The 17,050-nt window shown below is 46.5% G+C and overlaps 1 protein-coding gene and 2 pseudogenes across 2 annotated transcripts in view; 2 read left to right on the forward strand and 1 right to left on the reverse strand.

Annotated features, from left to right (window-relative positions):
• Positions 1 to 7,206, reverse strand: part of LOC116892414 (zinc finger protein 780B-like) — a 58,045-nt gene extending 50,839 nt beyond the window's left edge. Inside the window, exon 1 of one of the 2 annotated variants that reach the window (XM_032894094.1) lies at positions 7,167 to 7,206. The gene's annotated coding sequence lies outside the window, so the exon portion shown is untranslated. Of the gene's footprint in view, positions 1 to 7,125 lie in introns of both variants that reach the window. The other variant, XM_032894092.1, reaches the window with a different exon arrangement.
• On the forward strand, positions 4,807 to 5,167 carry LOC116892415 (annotated as a pseudogene).
• Positions 7,207 to 11,131: 3,925 nt separating the features above from the next.
• LOC116893384 lies at positions 11,132 to 13,536 on the forward strand (annotated as a pseudogene).
• Positions 13,537 to 17,050: the final 3,514 nt, after the last annotated feature.

Here is a 17,050-nt window from a genome sequence, read left to right on the forward strand (position 1 = left end):
CCGCTTTAGTATTTTAGACAGGATCTCTCACCGAACATAGAGCTCACTGAGAGGACAAGGGATGAGCAAGCAGCTGCTTCATGAAGCTCCTATTTTCAATCCTTCTTACCAAAGGAGGAACTCAGCTCCCGCTTTTAATAGTCTACTGATTAAAACATACTTTGTGTGTATGTGAGGATCTGTCTAAGTGTATGACTGAGCACACGCATGGCCATGGAGTCCAGACAAGGGCATCAGATCCCTGGGAACTGGTTTTGAGAAATGTCATGGTGGTGGAAGGTTGAGACTGGGTTTGCTGCCATGTGTTGTAATACTAAATTCTATACCTAAAGGTCTAGGCCTGGGAGTGGCTTCTCATGTTTACAAGCCTTTGCTGTACAAACCTTGTTGCTTGACTTAAAACTATTGGTTAGGGATTGGGGATTTAGCTCAGTGGTAGAGCGCTTGCCTAGGAAGCGCAAGGCCCTGGGTTCGGTCCCCAGCTCCGAAAAAAAAGAACCAAAAAAAAACCAAAACCAAAAACAAAAACAAAAAACTATTGGTTAAATAAAATTGACTACGGCCAATTACTGGAAGGATTGGAGGTGGAGAGTTTGGAGTGACCTGGTTGGAGAAGGAGAGATGAAGGGGGAGAGAGAAAGAATGAGAGTGGAGGAGGAAGCTGCTGTGAGGGGAGAGGAACCATAAGCACGGCCAGGAGAAATAGCAAGTGTCTGGGGTACACTGCTGGGGAGGTAGCCAGGCCAGCAGTTGGAAGAGTAGATAACTTACTCATTTCATTTAGATAGCTTGTTTTGTTTGAAACAGGGACTCAGCATGTGGGACCAGGCTAGCCTGGAACTCACTATGTATCTGACTGACCGGGAGCTCACAGCAATCTTCTTCCATCAGCCTTCTGAGTGAAGGAATGACAGGCATGGGACATCAAACCCAACTTCAAGTAGACATTAAAAGATGACCATGACTTTTAATCAGAGTCAGGAAAGCCCCAGTGTATGGGACACATCATCCATTCCTGGGGCACAGCCTTACCCACTGAGACGAGGTGGCGGTAGGTCTCCAACATCGTGTCCCTGTATAAGACCTTCTGAGTAGCATCCAGGCAGGCCCACTCCTCCTTAGAGAAGTCAATAGCCACATCCCTAAATGTCACTGACCCCTGAAAGAGCAAACACAGTAGAGTGAAATGGGGAAGCTTTCAGGATGGAAAGACAGAAGAGAAGGACTCAATTGTGGGAAGGGAGCCATAAGGAAATGCTCAAGGCCCCTGACTGCACGAGCTCCCCATAAACCACAACTGTGCCCTCCACACATATCCAATAATGTGCCTCCCACTCCAGCCACATCCTTCAGGTTGACAGAAGAGAAATGTCACTTGGGGTCAGGGTGAATTACATAAGGATGAGATGGGTCCTTGAGTTTATTATACTATCATCTGATGTCATTAAGATTTTTTTGTCATGAGAATGATTTTTGGCCAGGCATTGGTGGGATACACCTTTAATCCCAGACCTTGGAGGCAGGAGCAAGTGGAATCTCTCTGAGCTCCAGACCAGCATGGTCTACAGAGCTGATTCTAAGTAGCCAGGGCTACACAGAAAAAACCCTGTCTCAAACAAACAAACAAACAAACAAAACCCAAACAAACAATTTACCAAAAAGAATAACAACAACAAAAAAGCCAATTATTTTTGTGAACTATCTAAGAGTTCATATTGTTTGCATATTAGGTTTCATTTTTCTGCCTATTTTTTTAAAAAAAAAAAAATACTTTCCAGGTGACAATGTGTCTCAGGTCTTCCCTGACTCTGGAGACTGCAATCACCTCCTGTCACAGCCTGGATGACCTTTCCTCTGATCACTGAACTCTCTCCTAAAGCAAGTCACCTCCTCACACATACACAGGGGACACTCACTCTCATGCACTGGGTCATCAGCCTGACAACACACAGATGTCAATCAGGTTTCCCAGGGCAGTCAAATGAGGCCACCACCTCAAAGCTCTGAGGCCCCCAAAGCCCCTGTTTCCCTGTGGGACTGACACCTCCACTGCAGGGACAGTCCTCCCTGAGCACAGACCAAGCAGAGAGCACCCCTGGAGGAATGCACTCAAAGACAACCCCAGTCCCAGCTGGGGAGAGGAACCCACAGGAAGTGCTCAGACCTGCCAACCCTCACTGTAAAGGGGCAGACTGGGCTGGGGAGTCCAGATCCTTGGGAAGCTTCAAGAGGGAAAGACGGAAGGAGTCACCTAAGCGAAAGTCCCCCTGTGTCAAGGAGAAAAAACACCAACTTACACAGACCGTGTGTTGAGAACTGAGCTGGCCATTCTTCTTCAGGCTTCTTCCCTGGGGACAAAAAAAGAAAGCCTGTCATTGGGTTGTGACTTGATGTTCCCAGGCTGACTTCTGTCACTGTGACTCAACAACTACATTTATTCCTCAAGCATCCCCACTCACTCTCTCCCTCCCACGATCACAGCCTCCCACACACAGATTAGCAGCACCCAGGAGTCTACACAAAGCCCACCCTCTCCTAACCCAGACAACGCATTACAGAGGTCAGCGTGGGAGTGCAGGGCATACACATGTCTGCCCTGAACTTCCTCCAGGAGATGCCAGCAGCAGGGACCCCATCTTCCACCCTGAGATCCAGCCAGCCCTGCCCCTGGGCCGCTCCTCCTCCTGTGAGCAGATCTTCCTACTGGAACCCCACCTATCAAGGCTGGTGGGGCTTACAGCATCCAAATGGCGCCTCCTTTGAACACTCAGGGCTGAAGCACAGCAGGGCTGGAGGGGCTGCAGCTGCAAGGCTCAGGCAGGGCCAGCATCCTGTACCCACGTTCCGTAAATGGACTGCGTGAGGACTGCCCTGTGCTCTGTACTACACTCAGCAGCACTGACCTCTACTCACAAGCTCTGAGCAGCACACACAACCCTCAGACTCCCTGAGATGCTGCACGGGAGCAGCCATCAGCACATGGGGATCCAGTGCTCTAGCCGACAGGTCTAAGCCCTGGTTCAGTACACTGTGGGATTGTTTGTTTAGTTGTCTTTTGAGATAGGATCTTGTGTACCCCAGGCTAGCCCTGAACTCCTAAAGCTCCTTCCTCCATCCCCCATGCTGGGATTACAGCCATGCACCAGCACCTCTGAAGTACACATCTGATAATCTTATGAAATTATTTTTTTCTGCCCACAATATTCATAGACATATTTTCCCTTCAATCTTTACCCTCCCTTCCCTTCTGCCTCTGCATACACCGGGCTAGCCAGCCTGCCAGGGATTCTCTCGTCCCCTCCTCCCGTCTTGTCATAGGAGGGCTGGGACTGCAGACGTGCACTGCAGCATCTGGCACTGCACAGCTCCATGCTTGTGTGCAGTGAACCTGTCCGTGTTCAAGTTATACAGGAGACTTCTCAAAGAAAGGACGGACACTGCAGGATGAATTCAGCCTTCTCGGCAGCAGGGGATCAGCCTCTCCAGGACTGAACACTGACAGCTTCCTAGAAGCTCTTTTAATTGTTACGCAAAGGCACTTTTAGAAAGTCAATTTCTGGATATCAGAACTATTTATCTGTCATCTTGAAAGACTTATCACTATGCCAGCTTTTAGCCGTATGAGACTTTCTGGTTGGCCAGGCATATCTGGAAACTAAGTTATGAAAAGATTGTAGGAATCCATCAAAAGAACAAGCCCATAAAAATCTCAGAAAAAAGAGAAAAGGTTACTTCGGAGCCTACGTGCCATCACTAGAATTCACGCCTCATAAAAGTTCCGCTGCTGTGCCCCTTCTGTTTAAGCTATGTTTCTTTACGTTAAGGATTATTTCTATGTGGAAATAAACACAATAAATATAGCTTTTTCTCAGTCGTTTGGCCTCACCACCTTACACAAATAAACCACAGTGTATTTATCGGCAGGAAAGTTACACAGCACAAACGAGTTTAACAATGGCTAGGACAAGAGATCTGCTCAAACGGTGCATAGGAAATGAGGCTAAAATATCTGAGACTTTCCACAACATCCATTCCTGTCACTTCCGGTAACCTTTCTGAGAAAGTTTCCTTAACTTCTTACTGTCAATCATAAATCATTTGAGAAGAACTAGGGTGACTCCGTGGCCATCTCCCCTGCCCACAGTTTGACAGTCTGTGACCTCATGACACTTGTAACTGCTGATGCTTTATGAAGTTTGTGACCCCAAAGACCAATGCTAAAAGTCCAGGAAGTCTTGCTGGATATGGTACTGGGGGGGGGGGGTCAATAATTCCAGCACTGGGGAGGCAGAGACAGGAGGCTTGTTCAAAGTCCTGGGCCAACCCGGTCTACATGGATTCCAGGGCAGTGTCTGTAATGAGTGGTGCTGGCAGAAAGTCACTGGTAACATTCATGAGAATGACATTAGGCCTGCAGTCACTCCGTATGCAAACATCAACTCAAAACATTAAAATTTATCAACTGATACTACTAGAAAAAAAAATATACAGGAAAGCCTCCAGGACACTGAACCTATTGGGTATTACTCTAAAAACACAAGCGACGGAAGCAAAATGGACAAACAGGATTTACATCAAAGTATAAACCTTTACACAGCAAAGAAAACAATCGACAGGATAAAGAGATAGTGTGGAGAAAGGGAGGGGATAACTGCACACTATACATCTGACTGGGAGGTAACATCTAGACTGCCCAGTAAGGAACGCAGAGAATCCAGTGACGAGGAAACATCCTAATTAAGAAACAGGCAGGGCGGTCTGAGGTGGGCTGTTGTAGAGTCTCAGTGAGGCCAGTGCACCACAGCCATGATGGAGGCTGATGTGAACCCGAAGGCCTATCCCCTCGCAGACGCCCGCCTCACCAAGAAGCTGCTGGACCTGTATCAGCACTCGTGTAACTACAAGCAGCTTCGGAAAGGAGCCAATGAAGCCACCAAAACCCTCAACAGAGGCATCTCTGAGTTCATTGTGACGGCAGCAGATCTGAGCCCTTGGAGATCACCCTGCACCTCCCTCTGCTGTGTGAAGACAAGAAAGTCCCCTACATCTTTGTGTACTCCAAGCAGGCTATAGGTCTGGCCTGTGGAGTCTCCAGGCCGGTCATCACCTGTTCTATTGTACTACACCTGGTTTTTATATTTTTATTTTATTTTTGACTGAACAGGGCTGTTTTTCACCATCTCCTCATCCTCTTCTACCATTTTTTAGTCTCCTGTAAAATAAATGAAATGATAGCTAAGACAGGTGAAAGGCAGAATGTCACCATTCAACAGGAAGAACCAGGAGAAACTTACGCAAGGGACAGTGTATACTTTCACCTGCAAACTCCCTCCACTGTGCAGGGCAGGATGACAGTAACACTGGTCCCTTGTGCCTTTGATGTAAGATCTCCATAAATGTTACCGTGGCTGAGGAACTCTGGGTAGCAGTCCCTCCCACCCCATATCATTTGAAGAAATCTGATCATGTTAGGCCTATGTCTGGATGCCATTTATTAATGTCCTGTGTGTTTTTGATGTATGTAACCTTATGTTCTCCAGTATCTGAGGCAGTAATAGCTGAAAGGGATTCTGGGGAAATCCTGGCTATTTAGTCAGAGTTTACAGCAGAGACAGTGCTAGCACAGAACATCCTCTCCTTGGTAAACGGGGATTTCTTGTGGAGCCGGTTGACACTGTGTTGGGAGCCCTCATCCTCTTCCTCCCACAACATGGGTGAGGTATATTCTCCCTCACATGACCAAAGTGGTCACATGTTCATTACTGAGCATCCTAATAAATATGTTCATATTTCATTTAAATAAAAAACAAACAAAAAAACAAAAACAAAAACAAACAGGCAGGGCTGGAGAGATGGCTCAGTGGTTAAGAGCACTGACTGCTCTTCCAGAGGTCCTGAGTTCAATTCCCAGCAACCACATGGTGGCTCACAACCATCTGTAATGGGATCTGATGCCTTCTTCTGGTGTGTCTGAGGATAACTACATTGTACTTATATATAATAAATAAATAAATCTTTAAGAAACAGGCAAACCAGAAATAAGTATTTCCCCCAATGGAACATCAAATATGGCCTATTAATAGTTATACAAGAAATTAGCCTCAGAATGAGTCATTAAAAACCACAAAGAGAGACCCCCTCATGCCCATTAAGAGTGTCAGTTACCAGAGGCCCAGAGACATGGCAAATACTTGTTGCTCTTGCAGAGGCCAGGGTTCCATTCCCAGCACCCACATGGTGGCTCACAACCAGTTCTAACTCGAATTTCAGGGAATTTGACATCCTCTTCAGGCCTTCTAGGGGACCAGGCATGCACAAGGTGCACATAAGTCATGTAGGCACAACCCTTAGGAGTACAGAAAGGAAGGAAGGAAGGAAGGAAGGAAGGAAGGAAGGAAGGAAGGAAGGAAGGAAGGAAGGGAGAGAGAGAGAGAGAGAAAGAAAAAAATTTTTTAAAGACACTGACCATTATCAGAAAGAAAACATAATGTGGAGGATGTGGAAGAAAAAGAACATTAAGGAGGAAATGTAAATTAACAGTCATTGTAGAAAACAATGTGGCAGATTCTCAATCACAAACAGAACTCTCGCCTAATCCATCGCTCCCGCTACTGAGCGGATACACACAAAGGAAATTAAATCAGCATCTGCAAGAGACATCTACACTGCCACCTTCCTTCCAGCATCATTCCCATAGCTGTGATCTGCGACCCCACCAACAGATGAACAGACAAAGCACATGGAGAATGAGGTTCACACAGTGAAGCACTTAATACACTATGGATGCACACGGAGAACAACAAGTGCAATAAGGTAAAGACAGAAAGACAAACGCTGGGGTTGGGGGATGGCTCAGGGGCTGAGAGATGGCTCGGGGGCTGAGAGCTGCTATGGCTTTTCCAGAGGACAGAGCTCAGTCTCCCGAGAGCTCACAGCGCCTGCAACTCAAGCGACAGAAACCAGAGAAGAAAGAGACAAACACAATGATACAGATAATGCAAATAGCGCAAGGTCTGTCTACACACAGACGCGCGCACACAAGCAGCACGGTCCCTAAGCACGCAGCACTCACACACCCGCCCCACCGTCCACACCCACACCCAGCCCGCTGACTCCCGGCCTTACTCCGCGGAGACCGAAGACACAGAACAATTTTCTACTCCCACCTGAAAGATCTGATCGTCCGCGATTGCGCCGCCAGAGCACCGGAAGTTGTTTTACTTCCGCCGCGGTGTCCCCTGGGAAATGTAGTAGCCGTGTGCAGAACTCCAGGAAACCTAGCACTCTGCAGTTCAGGGAGATCCCGGCATGCAACTTGGGCCAGCGCATCTGAGAGCTGTGCCCGTGGTTTGTGGGAGTTCCCGGGGTTGGGGGTGGGAAGTGCGCCCTTGAAGGAGAGGATCAAAAGATGATCAAAAGGTACTTCCGGTTTTGCCCGTATTTGATTTTCTCTATTGTGGAGAGGACAGAGGAGCAGAATAGAAAGTAAGATCAGAACGGAATGTAACTGACTTGATTACGCTTTGCCTGAATCCCATTGAACTGGATTCCACCTCTCTGTGCTCTGGTTAGGGACTATGGTAAATTTGAAAAGACTCAACTAAAGAATTGGTTAATTTAACACGTAGGAAGTTTACATCAGCGATTTCAGAGAGCCAGACGTTCTCGACCCTTCCAGGGTTCAGCGTCCCTGCTATCTAGATAGGAAAAACGTGAGTGAGGACCAGTCGGTAAATATCGATAAAACTGCGCCCATTTTGAAAGGGGAATGACTAGCACGCGAAAGTACCTCAACAAACACAAGACATACACCTTATTTATGTAGGGAAAACCTACTTAGTGTAACATGACGCCATTGAGCTTTCAAAACCACTTTTATTATTCTTTATATTTACACATTTTTTCCAGAACGTGAGAGAAACCTAATGCCAAGGTTCTAGATGATCCTACTATGACCACTAATATTAAATGCTTTGTAAATTATCTAAACACCGAAGGTATAGACAGATTTGATTTGAATTAAGTCAGTCCCGACCATGTATTAACTACAGAAAATATGTTGATAAATATTGTAGCTGATTAAAAGTGACCATCCTCAGCCAGGCAGTGGTGGCACTCGCCTTTTAATCCCAGGAATCGGGAGGCAGAGCCAGGTGGAGGTCCGTGACATTAAGGCCAGCTCGGTTGAGAACAGCCAGGACTATATAGTGAAATTGGAAACTCCATGCAATCTATGAGAATAACCTTGCAAAGACCCCTAGTAATGGAGAACACAAGACTTTGATCAGCCATTGTCTGTAAGCAGGCAAGGCCAGAAGTGGAGGGGCTGGGACACCAGCCCAGCCACGAAGCCTTGGAACGGTTGAGGCCTGCTTTTATCATAACTCTAGCCATTGTACTCAGTCTCTAGTTTGCTCAGAAGATAAAGTTAAGTTCAGGTTCACAGACTCCGCTTCCCAGAAATAATTATCTGTAGCTGACACTGAAAAAAATCTCCTAGAAAGTCATAACACTATGGTTGTAATACTTATGCTCTGAAACTCCCCTGTTCAACACCCCTGTTACTGGCCGGTTTCATGTGCCAACTTGACACAAGCTGGAGTTACAGAGAAAGGAGCCTCCCTTGAGGAAATGCCTCCATGAGACCCAGCTGTAAGGCATTTTCTCAACTAGTGATCAAGGGAGAGGACCCAGCCCATTGTGGGTGTTGCCATCCCTGGGCTGGTGGTCTTGGGTTCTATAAGAGAGCAAGCTGAGCAAGCCAGGGGAAGCAAGCCAGGAAGTAACGTCCCTCCATGGCCTCTGCATCAGCTCCTGCTTCCTGCCCTGCTTGAGTTCCAGTCCTGACTTCCTTTGGTGATGAACAGCAATGTGAATGTGTAAGCTGAATAAACCCTTTCCTCCCCAACTTGCTTTCTGGTTGTGATGTTTTGTGCAGGACTAGACACCCTGACTAAGACAACTTCTCTTATCTCACTTAGCTTAAATCAGCTGATAATACTTTTTTTTTTTTTTTGGTTCTTTTTTTTCGGAGCTGGGGACCGAACCCAGGGCCTTGCGCTTCCTAGGCAAGCGCTCTACCAACCCCATGGCTGATAATACTTTGCCTACTTCAACCAAATGTGCCACTGCCTCCACCCTTGCCTTCTGAACGTCTGAAATTATTTTTTCCTATAAGAAGCCGGTCCTAAGAACACATTGGTATCACAGTTAGGCTCCCAAGTACTTTTTTTGTAGTACAGATTGACCAGTCTTGGGCAGGTGGGAGCGTGCATTCAATAACCTATTCTTGAATTAACTAAGATCGGTATTCATATGATTTGTGTGGCAATTCCCGAACCCCAACAGACCTACAGTTTGTCCTGCCTGCACCGTGTTCTGGGACTAGGGGAGTGGAAACTTACGGTTTCTTTGAGAAGTCAGTCGTGTAGGATGGTGTTTTGCCGGGGCAAACCCGTGAAGGAGTGTTCTCCTGAAGCAGACGCAGGAGAAAAGGGATGCTTTGCTAAAGCAGGCACGTGAAAGGACACATGATGAAGGATTCCTCCCTAGCAACATGCGTGTATTGGGTCGCCTTACGTTGCATAGCTGAGCGCTATCTGTCAGGGCTCCACAGAGAGATAGGCACCAAAGAACTTCTGGTGGTGTCCTGGCAACTTCTTGCTGCTTCCAAAGACTCTGGCCGATTGGCAGAGTGATGTCAGCTGAGTCAGACTCCTGTGCTGAGGCAAGACATGTGGTGAGGAAAGGCCTGTGGAAGACGCGGGATGTTTGAACAGAGTGTAAATAGAACTCAACGGACAGTGACAGGGTCTTGCATAGCTAGCTTTGCAACACATCCTGGGTCTCTCGTCTCCACTGATCTTCATTTCATTGAGGGAGGCACGGCTCCTGGCATCCCTGTTGGTCCTGAGTGCTCCCCAGTGATTCTGAAGGACCCTAGGGGCTTTTGCCAGCTTTACACCCACTGCCTCAGGTCAAGACTAGGCCAAGTATACCGGCTTCCCACCTTGGGTCAAGGCTAGGCCAGGTTCCATTCTCCACCTACAGTTCTCAGGAAGGAAAGGAATGTTCTTGGAAAACCACAGAATGTACTGACTGATAGTCACCTGACCCTCTGGTCCCAGATAGAGTTTGAATGCATGTCATATGCTTGCTAGACAATAGATTCAAAGCTCAATATGCTTAGCCATAAGTTTAAACTGTAACCTTGCTGATGTACCCCTAAAAAGTATAAAAACTGCTTGTTATGGCCATTCGAGGTCGCCTTCTAGTCACTTGCCACAAGGGGCTGATTGAGGGTCGATCACAACACACAGGAAAATAAACCTCTTGTGTTTGCATGGAACTCCATTTCTCTGTCTCACTTGGGGGAGTCTCCCGGTAGTTAAGACTCACTTCGAGCCTTACACTTCATGCCTGCCGGTTTCTGCTAGGTCGTGCCACTGCTGCTGACTAGTGTTTGCTATCCCAACTCTACCAAACTGGACTGCTGGTGTATTTGTGAAGTGTTTGTGAGTGGATTGAGCTGCTGACTCCTGGGAACTGAACTGCTCATTTCCTGACAACTCGGATTGGATTTGCTCCGAAGAACAATTTCTAAACAGGTCACTTCCCCAGTATCCTAATAGCCTTTCTTTTCCACTACATCTGGTGGGTGGTGGGCTAGAAGGAAGCTAAAGTGATTAAGAACCATATTAAAGGGGTTGGGGATTTAGCTCAGTGGTAGAGCGCTTGCCTAGGAAGCGCAAGGCCCTGGGTTCGGTCCCCAGCTCCGAAAAAAAAAAAAAAGAACCAAAAAAAAAAAAAAAAAAAGAACCATATTAAAGACTACTAGCAGCGTCGGGAAGTGCTCTTTCAAAGCTATTGAGTAGGTACAAACTTCTTGTTTCAGATCAAGTGCTGTATCTTCAACTTGTGTACTCTTATTTGGTGGTGTTGGTTGTTGGGGCTCTGTTCCTTGCCTGATCTGAACTTGAAGCAGCAGTTTCATGTGGTAAAGTCTGTTCCATTACACTTCATACCCAACAGCTTAGCACCCCTTCTCCAGCACCGCCATAAACAGCACGGCCCCTAGATAACAAACACACTGTGCTGTAAGTGCTCTTAACATTATGCTGTTGAAAAGGAAATGAGGGGGGAGGGAATAAAAAAAAAAAAGAAAAGGAAATGAGCTCGCTGTCCAGAAGTAGTTTGTGCCGTGATGGGGGCGTTTGGCTTTATTGAAAGAGGTGATGCTGTAAAAGAGATATTCTTTCACTATAGTGAATTTAAAGGTGACCTAGAAACCCTGCAGCCTGGAGATGACGTGGAATTCACAATCAAGGACAGAAATGGTAAAGAAGTTGCAACAGATGTCAGACTGTTGCCTCAAGGAACAGTCATTTTTTTTTTTTTTTCGGAGCTGGGGACCAAACCCAGGGCCTTGCGCTTGCTAGGCAAGCGCTCTACCACTGAGCTAAATCCCCAACCCCGGAACAGTCATTTTTGAAGATATCAGCCCTGAACATTTCGAAGGGACTGTAACCAAAGTTTTCCCAAAAGTACCCATAAAAACCAGAATGACCCATTGCCATGGTCATTGACTTTGTGATTCCTAAGGAACTTCCCTTTGGAGACAAAGACACAAAATCCAAAGTGGCCCTGCTGGAAGGTGGCCATGTTAGGTCTAATATTTTAACAGACCAACATGACAAATTAGAAGGAGGAGCAACCAACGTAGAGGCCCTATCAAATACATTTCAGTTGACTAATGAAGCCAGAGAGGCAGGAGTGACTGCTGCCATGAGAGATGGTTTGGGTTTCATCAAGTGTGTGGACCGTGATGCTGGTAAGTTCTTCCACTTCATCGCAGATGAAGTAGTTTACCGTGGTTCCAGATACGCTCTCTGCCCAAAGAAATCCTGCTGTTAGGATTAAAAACCTTCCCAAGGGCATGGCTTCATTCCATTCCCATTCAGATCATCGTTTTTCTGAGCACCGTAAAAAAGGAAGCCACTTTTTCTAGTCCTAAAACTACAAGCCCAAATAAAGGCCAAGACGAGGAGGCAGAAGATGGGGGTGTTATTATTGCTTATGATGACTGTGGGGTGAGACTGACTATTGCTTTTCAAGCCAAGGATGTGGAAGGATCTAATTCCCCTCAAATAGGAGATAAGATTGAATCTAGTATTAGTGACAAACAGAGGCCTGGACAGCAGATGGCAACTTGTGTGAAAATTTTAGGTCGTAATTCTAACTCCAACAGGCTCTTGGGTCATATGGCAGCTCTGAAAGATAATTTTGGATTTAATGAAACAGCTGATCATGATAAGGAGATAATTTTTCCATTATAGCGAGTTCTCTGGTGACGTTGATAGCCTGGAGCTGGGAGACATGGTTGAATACAGATTGTCCAAAGGCAGCAAAGTCAATGCAGAGAACGGAAACAAAGCTCACGCACTGAATGGCATTACTGAGGAAGCTAATCCCACCATCTGCCCTGGCGAAGCCATTCGTCCTCTGAGAGGCGTTGATCCAACACAGACTGAGTACCAAGGATGATTAAGATTGTGGAGGAGGAGGATATGAAAGGTGAAGTGTATCCTTTTGGCCTAGTTGGTAAGGCTAACAAAGGGGATTGCCTACAGAAAGGGAGAGTGTCAAGTTCCAGTTGCATGCACAACTGTGGCCTACAACATCACACCCCTTCATAGGGCTACTGTGGAGCATGGGAAAGACCAGTTTGACTTTATTAACTATGAAGTAGGAGATAGCCGGAAGCTCTTTTTCCATGTAAAGAAGGTCAGGATGGCACTGAGCTGCAGGCAGGAGCTGAGGCGGAATTCTCAGTGATCCTTGATCAGCGCGCTGGGAAATGCAGCGCCTGGAGTGTGAGTCAGTGAAGACCCCAAAGCTGTTGCAGCTTCTTGACCTGATTGGCTGATCAATCGCTCAGAGAACATCACCCTGGATGATGCCAGTGTTCCACATCTAATGGTTCTTCGTCAGCCAAGGGGACCAGATAACTCAGTGGGATTTGGTGCAGAAAGAAAGATCTGTCAAACTGGTGTCCTTGACTGACCACATCCACAGAGCACATCATTAATCCACTATGGTCAAGTTGGGGGGATTCTGGCGAAGGGTTCTGAATATCTTCCTCTTCATCCCTCCCAAAATCTGGAATACTTATTCTATTGAGCCATTTCACCAGTTTCAACATCTTCCTCCTGTTATGTTTAGAGAAAAAAATAAATAAATTTAAGAAGTCGTTTTAAAATTATGCACAGTTGCAGCCTGGAAAGCTTAAGGTGGCGCCTTAGAGCGTCAGTTTAAGAGCCTTATTTGGTGCATTTAATGCAACTGGTAATTGCAAATTCCACGTGGCCTGTGTAAGTGAGCAATACAGACTGTTACTTTGTTGGCCCTGTGAGATTGTGCACGCTAGTCAGTGTATACTCTACCTTCCTGACGTAACACTCAGATGCATTCTTTTCCTTTTCCCCCGTTCACTGTGCTTTAATTCTGAGGGCCATATGAAGGTAGATTATGTTACCTTTAAAAACTACAAAAATGTATTTGGCCAACGGTTTGCTTAAGTCGATGGCCAAATGTTAAAATGTTATTTTCATATCATTTATCATCTTGTCACTATCCACTTAACGACGTTTGATTTCATTGCAATAAAAATTATCTTCCAGAGTAGTTTTTTTTTCTTCTTCCTGGGATGAGGGTAAATAACTTTACCCTCATGTAAAGTATTGCATGGTGCAGAATTTCATGCAAATGAGGTGTGCCAGCAGTGTGAGCATTTAAACATATTTAAACAAAAGACGAGTGCACAAACTGCTGCTGCTTAGATCACTGCAGCTTCTAGGACCCAGTTTCTTTTACTGATGTAAAAACAAAATGAAAACAAATAATAAAAAAGTTGTGCCTGAAATGAATCCTGGTTTTTATTGAGTTTTTTTATATAAGTAGCCCCCTGGTTCCAGCACCCTGTTGAATACGGGCTCTTGATCCTTGGTGTAGCTTCTGTTCAATTTTGTATCACGGGAACCGATTGGCCTGATTTCTTGGCCTGCCTTCCTCTTTAATTGGCCCAAAACAGGGTCCCTGGCAAGTGGAGTGAAGGCATTTTGTCTAAAGATGACAAGGGTCAGCTCAGGGGTTGTGGCCGTTGTCACTTGAGGTTTTGAACTCTGGGTAAAGAGGCCGTTTATTTTTGTAAACGCAAAACAGTTTTGCTTTCTCTGGCTTTATGTTAATGGAGAAAGAATGGAAGATAATAAAGTTGGGGGGAAAAAAGAACCCTATTAAAAGTAGGTCTGTTAGAAAAATTTAAGCGACTAACTAGAGCCCAATTATCACCTGATTTTCACCAATGAGACCAGAGAGGATTCTTCCAGCTACTGATGGGAATAGAGGCACAGTGTACAGCCAAACTGTAGGTGGAGCTCAAAGGGTCCTGCAGGGGAGAGGGACGAAGCAATGGAGGAACCAGAGGGGGTTAGGGACACACAGCTCACAGAGTCACCTGACTGGGACGCATGGGAACTCGAGTGACCAGGGAACCTCTAGGTCCTCTGCCCAGACCTTAGGGCTGAGTAGTTCTGTGGTCTCGAGGGTGGTGGTTAGACTAGGTATGGCCCCCACAGGTTCATGTTTGAATGCATGGCCCACAGGGAGGGATGCTATTAGGGAAAGTGGCCTTGGAGGAGGTGTGCCCTTATTGAAGGAAGTGTGTCACTGTGAAGGCCAGCTTTGAGGTCTCCTATGCTCAAGCTCTAACCCGGGGTGGCAAAACACAGCCTCCTGGCTGCCTGTGCATCACGATGTAGAACTCTCAGCATCTCCAGCACCACGTCTGCCGCCATCTTCCCGCCGTGATGATAAGGGACTGAACCTCTGAACCTGTAAGCCAGCCCCAATTTAATGTTTTCCTTTATAAGAGTTGGCCTTGGACATGATGTCTCTTCACAGCAATAACAAACTAACTAATAATTAAAAACACTAAGACGTTGTGGAAATCCTAACAGTGAGAGTGGGGACTGACCCCGACTACATTGACTAATTGTGTGACCCTTTGTCTTGTGTGCCTTGTCTCACTGTCCCTGGTTATGCTGGGTTTCGTGGAAGAGATGGGGGTGGGGGACAGAAAGGGAGAGGTTGGGGGGAGGGAGGCTGGGGGTGGGTAGAGCGGAGAGACTGTGGTCAGAATGCAATGCACGAGAGAAAACAACGAAAATAAACTTACAGTAGACCCCTTACAGCATGTTTCAAGCATGAAGAGGGCGAGAACCTGCTACAGCAATGAGGAAGGGCAGCCGAACCCACCATCTCATTCAAGGGCTTTCAGTCTCAGTAACAGAGCAAACCCAACAGCAGCAGCGCCTACTCACATTGCACAGCGCGTCAACTGTGAAAGCTGTCAGAGTCAAAATGGAGACCGTTAACCCTTAATGGAGTCAGGGTTCCTTAAAGGGAGGACATTCCCGCACACACACCTGTAGCAGACATGGTTCCCAGTCTCCTTTCAAAGCCATGCTTGTAGAGAAGGCCACTACAACCCTACACACAAAAAACACTTCTGACTACATCGATCTGTTGGCTAAACTTCTCTTCGACGACAGTCTGATGTCATTTCCTTACTGATTCTCTCTCAGGACAGCGTTCATACTGCAGTCTTGTGCTTGTTCCTGAGTTGTCTTTAAGACATCTACTCTCCCAGTTTTTATTTTTTAACCTATTTATTTATATGTATATATGTGAGTACATTGTCTCTGTCCTCAGACACACCAGAAGAGGGCATCGGATCCCATTACAGATGGTTGTGAGCCACCATGTGGTTGCTGGGAATTGAACCCAGGACCTTTGGGAGGGCAGTCAGTGCTCTTTACCACTGAGCCTTCTCTCCATCCCTCTCCCAGTTTGTATTAATCTTGACACACAACCCACTTGGTCTCAGTTTTATGCAACAGTCTTCCCAATTACAAGAGAATTCTTACATGCACAGGAAACATTCATGGACATAAGCTGGACCATAAAACAAACCTCAATAAGTGTAAATGAATCTAAGTCATACCCATGATGTTTGAAAAATGGAATTAAATTAAAAATCAAGGACAGATGACTGAATGATAATGTACTAATTTTCCTATTTCTAGGGCAAATGTCTGGGAAAGCAACGGAAGGGAGGAAATGTTTGTCGCTGCTCTTGGTTCTAGTGTTCAACCCTTCACAGCCAGAAGAGGTCACGGTGGGAGGAGCTTGGGATTGACGTCACACCGTCTGCAGTAGCAAGGGGAGTGACATGTTAGGCCTTGACCTACTGAATACGAAGTATGCTGTACTGGCGGGTTTTGTGTGTCAACTCGACACAAGCTGGAGTATCACAGAGAGAGGAGCCTCCATTGAGGAAGTGCCTCCATGAGACCCAGCTGTAAGGCATTTTCTCAACTAGTGATCAAGGGGGAGGACCCAGCCCATTGTTGGTGGTGCCGTCCCTGGGCTGGTGGTCTTGGGTTCTATAAAAGAGCAAGCTGAGCAAGCCAGGGGAAGCAAGTCAGTAAGTAACATCCCTCCATGGCCTCTGCATCAGCTCCTGCTTCCTGCCGTGTGTGTGTGTGTGTGTGTGTGTGTGTGTGTGTCCTTTTTCATGTGTGGGGAGTGTGTGTGTTACATGTGTGTGGGGAGCGGTGAGCAGGTAGCTGTGCACAGAAAGACCAATCAGACAGGAAAAAAAAAAAAGCCCAAAAATGCAAATAAAGCATCAAGTTCACAGAAATCCGAATGGGTGAATTTTGTGTTGCTCAGCTACTCCTGCATGGGGTCTGCCTAGAGATATGGGTGTTACCATTAGTGAGATGTCATTGGAGAAAACTGAGTCTTCCTTGCCCACGAGTATTAATTACAGATAGTTCACTGGTTAGGGGTGGGAGCCCACGTCCACCTTTCCCGCTCAGTGTTGAGGCTCTGTCTGACTTGAGCCTGTGCAGGCCCTGTGTGTGTCTGAAAGACACGGTTTCCTTCCAGGCACCCATCCCCTCTGGCTTCCAATCTTTCTGCCCCC

The sequence above is a fragment of the Rattus rattus genome, chromosome 2, assembly GCF_011064425.1.
Source record: "Rattus rattus isolate New Zealand chromosome 2, Rrattus_CSIRO_v1, whole genome shotgun sequence".
Taxonomy (NCBI): domain Eukaryota; kingdom Metazoa; phylum Chordata; class Mammalia; order Rodentia; family Muridae; genus Rattus; species Rattus rattus.